At 36.1% G+C, this 9,549-nt stretch overlaps 1 long non-coding RNA gene across 1 annotated transcript in view; it reads right to left on the bottom strand.

Annotated features, from left to right (window-relative positions):
* Positions 1–3,777: 3,777 nt before the first annotated feature.
* The window catches only part of LOC126249012 (uncharacterized), a 193,430-nt gene continuing 187,658 nt past the window's right edge, over positions 3,778–9,549 (bottom strand). The window contains exon 2 of the long non-coding RNA XR_007545587.1: positions 3,778–4,132. This is a non-coding gene — a long non-coding RNA (uncharacterized LOC126249012). The remainder of the gene's footprint in view (positions 4,133–9,549) is intronic.

Here is a 9,549-nt window from a genome sequence, read left to right as displayed (position 1 = left end):
CAAAGCAGAGCCAGAATTTCATTTCATATAAATATCCTCATCATGAGAATACTTCCACCACCAGCATGAAACATGTTCAGCAACAAATGAGATGCATTGCCCAGCCACAGATGTGTACTCTCTTGTACCACGACTCATCAGTCTATAAGACCTTTTTCCATGTTTCAATGTGCTATTCTCTGTGACCTGTGGTGGGTAGAGGTACACTTGTTGGGCAGTGTCTTTGGTATACCATAATAAATAGTGATTCTGGATGGTACAGCTGCTCACTGGTAGTGGTCCAGCATTTAATTGGTAAGTTATTTCAGCTCTGTCACATATGAACCTGCAGTTTCAAGATTTGACACTTTGAGGTTACCTATATTAACAACACATTGCAGTCCAAAGCTACAGACTCTGATGAAAGCGGGTTTCCCTGATTCAAGCAACTTGTGGTACATTGGTATATCCTTGACATGTCGGCATATGAAAGGACTACTGCATGCACAACCTCAAAAATGGTCTCTCATGCATCAAGCACCCACAATCTGACTGGCCAAGTGCACTGATATTGCACACTTCACCCATCTTGTAACGTGTTTGACTAAAGTGCTGATAGTCCATACAATGTCTGACGATGAACAGTCATGAGATAGACAGAACTATTCCATTTGACATGTGACAGGAGTGCTCCATCTCCAGTGTAACAACTACCTCTGATACATAAGTATAGATGAGTGGTGCCACATGCTTCTAAGCTATTTCTCCACTAGACTTACAGCCTTGGAATTTTCACAGTCAACTGTTCCCCCAGTGTTGTGGCCTGTACAGTGACTTACATAAATGCAAGATTCACTCTGTTATAAAATTAGTGATCACAACTGTTAATTCATAACTGATTTATTCAAATGGTAAATGAGCTTCTAGTCACATATTGTATGCTGCACAAGCATAAACCAAGAGAGTTGTCAGCCACTGCATCATATAGCTTCTTTATGAGGTCTTTCTAAATTGCTTAAGCCCACTCAAGATCCCACAATTACAGTTGTCTAGTAAATTACACAAAAACAGCTGGAAATCATGCCTTAGGTCAGGTTACCAATAGGAGATTCAAAGAATTCCATCATATTTCAAAAGTTGAACTTTTTTTAAAGAAACTAAATGTACATATGCCCCAGATAACAATAAAAAAATTAAAATTATAAATCTGTTATCCCACCGTGCCTATAGTCAAGCAACTTTGTATGTACCACTATTCAAGTGCCAAGGAATTCCAAATTTACCATGTGTGTTCTGAAATGCAGAACAGTGCACTTCACAACACACAAAAATGTAGTACCCTATGACTACACATAGGCTCTATTGTAAGCAAAGCAGGTGACACTTCAATTCATTGAAATGATACTAGAAAAATTCAATCAGCCTTCAAAGGAGTCTTCTTACAGAAGATGCATGTGACCCATCCTAGAATACTGCTGAACTGTGAGAGACCTATGCCAAATATAACTGACAGACAATAACTAATATAACAAAGGAAGGACAACATGTATGGTCCCAGATTTGTTTAACCCATGGAAGAGGTTTTTTATGTATTTATTTTTTTTTTAACTAGCTACACTTTAAAGACAGGTGGCAAACCTACTTCGCAGTTTCATAAGCCAGCAATAAGGGATGAATCTAGGACTTTACTACATCCCCATTCATATTGTTTCTGTAGACTCTTAAGACCAGAGTAGACTAATAGTAGTTCATTTAATGTCATCCACCATGCTCACCAGCGATTTGTGGAATATGGATACAGAGGCACCTCAGGTTCTATGGTCAATATCTACAGATCCACTTGGAAATAGCTGCAATACAATAAACAAAGCAATTTGCACTTGGATAAAACTTTCTTAACCAACTTCATAAAAGCATGAAGAAGTCTTCATATTCCATATTTAACTGGCTGTCAAGAGAAATGAAAAATGTAACAAATAAGCCTCATTAGCTAAACTATGTTAAAAGGTATCCTCATGCCACACTCCCATAATTCTGTACACTAGTTACTCAAAGTAGTTTGGTGCCATCCTGCAGTATTCATATGTACATATGACAAATATTGACAGTGGGTAAGGAAAACATAACTCCATTTTGTTAAATTTTGCCAGTGAAGCAAAAACAGTTTCTTTGCAGGATAGTATAAAGTGATACTGAAAGTTGCTACATGTGTAACTGTATAGTAGAAGCCTAGTTAATGGCTGATAAGAGAAATCCATGCACTTACAAATCTCTCCGATTTTGGAGTTACTGATTACTGGAATTATAAGTTTTCACAGAAAGATTGAGGTAAGAGGTTTTCATTGCCTACCATTGATATGCTTCTTCAGTATTCTTTGAACAGCGCATGTAGTGTTTTAATCATGGCAAAGTACTGGTCACAGAACCTGAGAAAATATTAGTACACTAAATAATTTTATGTGCTAATATGGCCTTTGTAACTACTTATTAAGCATTAACTGAAAAAATTATATTGAGCTGCCTAACTGTTTTTATCCAAATAATTTATCAAATACAAGAGGAGAAACATTACAAGTACACCTATTGCGGATGTTTTTTGTTTTTGTGTTCTGCGAGTGTTATTTTTGGACAACACCTTGTCAATACACTATTCTGGTTATATTGTTAGCAATACTAACTCCAGAGTCCAATGTTGTAGGCCCCATCATCAAAATGATCCTACAATACATTGAAGTGCTGCTACAGACATAAACAAAATCCACACAAAGCAAGCCACATTTCCTTGTTAATGTTTGTTATTCATTTTTCCATGTCATGTTACAGAATAATCAACTTTTGACTCTTAGCAGTACAAAAGTTCTGTGGAAGTGGAAGGTCTACATTTCTTTATCCTCCACACCTAATAATTAGTTAACTGTATTGTACCTCCTAACATTCAGTACTGCAAAGTTTAGCAAAACTTAGCTACATGTTTCACAGCATGCTAGTAATACTTAACTTCTGGTTACTCTTGCCAAAATTTAATCTTATGTCTATGCAACACATTAAAAAAATAGTACTTTGACATCATTAAAAAGCAAGAGAGCCACGCCTCGAAATATGTCCCTAGTCAATCATCACAACACAATAAACGCAAGTTACACTGATAAATTTTTCAGCCAGGTTAAAAATCGTTCACATGCAACACACATCACAGGTAAACATACACATATATTACTGCCACATGTGTGTGCACATGAAATTGATGGCTGATGATACCGACTGGCAGATAAGGAAAAAATATTTTGTTTCTGGATTAGGTTAATAATACAGATCCATTCATATCATTTCTCTGTACATTAAGTCTACAGAAACCTTGTTTAAAATTAAATGTCAGATTAGTAGTAATTAATCAAAAATTTCTCTTTGTTTCAATCTGTGATTAAGTCTTGCAAAAAGTACTTGATGGTCCTTTGAAATGCACATTTTTCATCAAGTACTATCTTACAACTACATTCAAGAAACAAAATAAAACTGAAATCCAATGAAGTTCTGAACCGTTATGTCTCATGGATGTCATTTGGCTATTTTATTTCCAATATAGGTACTTGCGGGATAATGGCACGAACAGCATGTGGCACATACTGGAATGAATGTAACGCACGTAATCATCTAAATTATTCTTTCAGTAAACATTTATCTGCAGGTAAATAATGTGGTTTCAAAAGTTTGCCTTATCCGCGGTACCATTCGGGGAACTTTGTTGGAATAAGAAAAACGTCAATGCAAACAGCGGGACTGGAATTCTTTACGACAGCATTGCATTCTAAATATTTATTTATTCACCCTTGGATCATCTGATAATGACATAGAATTTACTATCGTAATACAATCAAAATAAATTGCTCAAAAATTTGTACGGGTATTTTGGAATAGACAACACTCGCTATTTGCAATGTCCAGGATCTCTGAACAAGAGAAACATCACAGTATGATTTCCACACGATCATTACAAATAAGCGACACGAAATTCAACTAATAGTATCACACATGTTATTTATGCGGGGCGGTCACACACAAAGAAGTTGCATAAGGAATCGAGAAAATGTTACATAGTCATTTATTCTAATCACGGATCAGCTAAGTTACAATACAATCTTATATTGTACACCATCTATCGTAGATAGTTTATACAACATCTCACTTCAGTAGCCTCTACAAACTGTGTTGTAACAAAGCTACGGATGTCACGATTCAAGAAAATAACGTAATGATTAGTTAAAATTACGTACAAAATGCAAACGAGGGAGACACAAAATGCGAATAAAAATTCTAGGCTTCTGGACTTGATGAACACACTAAGAAACTTCAGATGAATTGCATACGATATACAGCACACCAATTAAAATAATTCTTCGTCCCTCTACGACCAAACTCACTAAAAACCTCACTAAGTCACTATCATCCACAACCACTGCCTGAGAGCCTGAACACCGGACCAAAGTAGCTTTTTCTACTCGCAATAGTCAGAGTTCACCTTCACAGACACGGAAACATCAAGGCGGGAATTTCAAAATGCTTACCATAATAGAACAAAGTAAGTGCAGGTAATTTTTCTCCCATGTGACCGATGGACTGAGAGATTTTTCTCGGGGCAATTGGTTACAATGATTTAACGGTAAAGCGTTAATGAAACATTTATCCGACCAATAATTAGAAATGTTCCAAATAACAGTCACGCACTCTAAACATCAGTAACTAATGGATCCAACAGTGTGCTTTATTTATTTATTCGTGTTCCGTTGATCCAGTATAAAAGAGAATTGCCTGTATATGTAACCAGGCATAATTATACATGACATGAGTATTTATAGATGCTTATTACTAGAAAAAGCATCTCTCAATAATTCTAAAAAAGTTATTCTACGTGGAGATCTTAATATCAACTTTCTTGAAGAATCCCCCAAAGGGTCACATTTTGTGAACTAAATGTTTTCTTTCAACTTGAATATAAAAGTCATGTCTCCAACAAGGCTAATAAGTTGTCTTGACCAGGTTGCAACTGGCGTTGATTGCACTCTAAAGGTGAGGGATGTTGGCTTTCAGATCACAGTGCACTTATTATTCAGTTGAAATCATCAGACCCCGTACTTTAGAATGAAATTTTCACTCTGCAGCGGAGTGTGCACTGATATGTAACTTACTGGCAGATTAATTCTGTGTGCCAGACCGAGACTCAAACTCGGGACCTTTGCCTTTTGTGGGCAAGTGTTCTAAGATCTGAGCTACCCGAGCTCGACTCACGACTCATCCTCAGAGCCTTACTTCCTTTCTTCCGAATGTGCTAGTCTTGCAAGATTCGCAGAAGAGCGTCTGTGACGTTTGGAAGATAGGAGACGAGGTACTGGCGGAAGTAAAGCGGCGAGGACTCGTCGTGAGTCGTGCCTGAGTAGTTCAGCTGGTGTCTGCTTGCTTAACTGGGTGATAACGTGCTTGCCTTCCATGCACTGGGCCTGGGTTCGATTCCCAGCCGGGTTGGAGACTTTCTCAACTCGTCGACTGGGTGTTGTGTTGTCCTCATCATCATTTCGTCCTCATCATTGGCCGCATGTCTCCCTATTTGGCGCTGACTGAAATAAGACTTGCACTTGGCGACTGAACCCGAATGGGACCGCTTGCCCAACAATGCCATATGATAATTTCATTTTTTTTTTTTTAGTTTAGATTGTCAACCACTTGCCTGCAAAAATGAAAGATTCCGAGTTAGAGTCTCGGTCCAGCACACAGTTTTAATCTGCCAGGAAGTTTCAAACTCTGTACTTCTTTCTGACAAAGTAGCTGTAAAATGTATAACCTATAATGACAGTAATTTAAATAATTTTATATATAGTGTAAGGGCAGAGGACTGGAAAAGTGTATATGATTCAGAAACAGTAAATGAAAATTTTGAAAACTTCATACAGATTTTCCAGTACCACATCCATTAACATTTCCAGGAAAAAACGAAAACCATGACCCACAGAAAGAAAAATTCTTGGATTACAAAAGTCATTAAAACATCCTGAGAAAAAAATTAAGCTAGTGCACAAAGCTACCAAACTGGACAGAGGCAAGTCAAAAGGATTCAATCTGTACTTTAAAAAACAAAAAATAAAATACTTATAGAAGAGTCATTAAAGCAATAAAATAGGCTCACAATGATCATTTCATTGGGAACTACTCTAACAAATGTAAGACATTATGGAGTATAAGAAATAACCAAACTGGAAGAAAGAGAACCATAGAGGATAAATTTAAGTTCAACATAGAAGGATGAAAACAGAAAATGTACATAAAATTGCCTATGGTTTCAACAAACATTTTTCAGAAATTTAAAAAAATATGTTACCTGCCTGTTCAAACATTGTACACTCTCATCCTAACAGCAATATTCCCCTGAACTCCTTTTTCCCATCTCCAGCGACATCTTGTGAGATGGAGAATATTATTAGGAAAAGAATAAAAAAAAAGTCTGATGGCCATGATATGGTAAAAGGGTTCCAGTGTCATCTGTAGGCATCTGATTAATATCATAAACGCCTCTTTTGAGGAGGGATCATTTCCTGACCAGGTACAAATTTCTAAAATTATACCACTGTACAAGAACGGAGAGAAAAATGCCATGGAGAATTATAGGCCTATTGCAATATTATCCACATTTTCAATATATTTGAATACTGTATTTCCATAAGATTAGAACTCTTTTTAAACTCCAACAACATTATAACATCTCCTCAATACGGTTATCAAAAAATAGGTGAATCATAAATGCTCTGTAAGAGTTTTTAGAGAAGTGCTCATGTCTAATTGATCATAAACAGCCTGCTGCTGGTATATTTCTTGACCAATCCAAAGCCTTTGATATGGTCAACCATAAGCTGTGCCTCACAAAACTGGAGAAATTTGGAATCAGGGTTACTGCTCACAGCTGGTTCACTAACTATCTAAGTGAATGGAGACAATATGTAGAAATCAGAAAACCAAGGATCTACCTATTGCAGGTCAGATACCCTAAATATAAGTTGTGGTATCCCACAAGGGTCTGTTCTCTGTTCAATCCTTTCCACACTGTTCATAAATGACCTCCCAGAAAACATTCTCAATGCTAATTTTTGTGTGTGTTGATGATACAAATATTTTAATTTCCAACAGAGATGTGCTTCAAGAAACAGTCAATGAAACCACCTCTCACATAAAATCTTGGTTTGTGACTAACAGACTGCTAATGAACACATAGGAAACTTAAGCACGAACTTTCACACAAGGCAGAATGTTACCTCCTTCAATGCAGACATACATATAGGTAAAGATGAAATTATCAGTGTGCAAGACACCAAATTCCTTGGATTAACCGTCAGTTGTACACTAAACAGGAAACTGCATGTAGAGATAGTTGCAAAGAAGCTCAACAAAATCTACTACCTACTCAAATCAACAAGAGTTTCAGACAATTTTGACATTTTGAAGCTCGTATACCATTCCTTATATGAATCCATTATGAGCTATGACCTAATTTTCTGGGGAAATACACTGAATCCAATACAATTTCCAAATTACAAAAACAAGTGGTCAGAACAAAGGCATTGAAAAACAGAACTGAATCCTGTAAAACATAATTTAAATCATCAAAAATTAGGCCAATCCCATGCATTTACATCAGTGAACAGGTCTGCTTTGTAGCTCAGCATTTAGGAACCCTACACACAAATATAGATTATCACATACATGACACCAGAAACAAAACTCAGCTAAAAATTGTAGCACACAGCACCAAATTATATGTTGACAGCCTAAAATATACCGACACAAAAATTTACTACCATCTCCCATCAGAGATCAAGTCAATTAATAATCTGAAGGAAATGAGAACGAAACTAAAACAATTTTTATCAAATCACTGTTTTTACATTGTTACTGCATTTCTTGACAAAAATTCTAATTTCTCCTGAAAACTCAACTTCCTATACACAGTGTAAGTCTGTTTACATCGTTCCTTTCTCTGTCCATGCTTCCGCATCCTTCTTATATACATTGTCAGTCTGTTCAAATTGTTACTTTTTTGTGCATGCATTTGTATACAAAAATAAACTTTGTAATAGAAAAGGGAGTTTTCCTATTTTTAATGTATTTTTAATGTATACTTTAGAATTTCCATGTTATTTGTTCTGTCCATGTTCTGTACTTTGTATGTAAGCCTAAATACCTTAATGCAGAAGTGTGTCATGTTTACCTGTTTTACTTTACTAATAAATTTTTAAATATAAATGTGCTTTTGAATTTCCATGTTATCTGCTTATATGTTTCTTTCCCTCAATAATGGGAACTTCTTTAGAAATATTGTGCAATTCTGAATTTTTTTACAGGATATCAACATATATGCTTTTTGTTTCTAGGCATTACATATTATTATATAAAAATTTGTATCATTATAATATCACTGTCATAATCATTTTAACTATGTGTCATCTCATCAGCATTTTTGACATGTCCTATATCATCATGCGCCTCTCTGCACACAATGTATGATTTACAGGATAAATAAAATTACAATTACAGTTACAATAGACACAAATTCTAATGTGGATATAGGGGCCAGTTTTACAATCTCCAGTTAGTAGCTGTTTAAGCTCTATTCCCGCAACAGCGCGAGAAATGCATCGTACGACCCCGGAATGAAGCCTAACTGGAGAATAAACCAATAAACTTGGGATAACTCAAACAGCGATGTTTGGCCGGTTGGTGAGCTTAACTGGGGAACAAATTTTCAAGATGGCAGGAATAGTGACAGATGCAATTGCAGACAGGAATGACGAGATTTTGTCTGAACCAATCATGTGAATGAAGAAGGAGAAAAAGTGAAACAACGCTGATTCCGAATTTATATCCAGATTTCGCTTATCAAAGCAAGCCATACTTCGTCTTTTCAATCTTTTACATGAGAAACTGGAGCATATGACGGACAGATGAGACTATGTCCCTGTTTTCTAAAATAGTACTGTTTATTTGTAGCAGTGTGCATTTTATTTCAGTACTTTTTGCATTCCGTCATGCTATTTATGTAAATCTGGCACATTAAAATGATGATTCATGCCAAAATAGTCTGATTGATCCGGCGTGTGTTACAATTCCTGCAATAGTAGAAAGGACCGTTTCGTTTAATTTAGCAGTGCCTTAATAGACTCAAGCAAATGGAAGCACCACATCAGTTATGGGTACTAATTGTATTAACAGCTGTTTCAGTTTTAGACAAAAATATCGATTTTTCATGTAGCAAATCGTTTTGATAAAATGTCAGTGTGCCAATTTCATTCAGCAACGTTATTTCAATAACAGAAGATGTCGTTCTACTCTGTTTTCTATTAGGAATGATCCTTTTTGTAAACATTGCACCTGTGTCAGAACAACTTTCGCCTTTTGGTGAAAATATTAGGATTACAGGCCCATTAACGCTTCAGAGCAACAACATTGTCTCCCACCTACCGTTATTCACTGAAGCTTGTGAACTATTTGTGCTTACTCAAGAAAAGTTTAACACAGTAGGATTAAAAAGTT

Source organism: Schistocerca nitens, chromosome 3 (assembly GCF_023898315.1).
Source record: "Schistocerca nitens isolate TAMUIC-IGC-003100 chromosome 3, iqSchNite1.1, whole genome shotgun sequence".
Taxonomy (NCBI): Eukaryota; Metazoa; Arthropoda; class Insecta; order Orthoptera; family Acrididae; genus Schistocerca; species Schistocerca nitens.
Note: the sequence above shows the minus strand (reverse complement) of the source record. Positions and strands in the feature narration are given on the sequence as shown.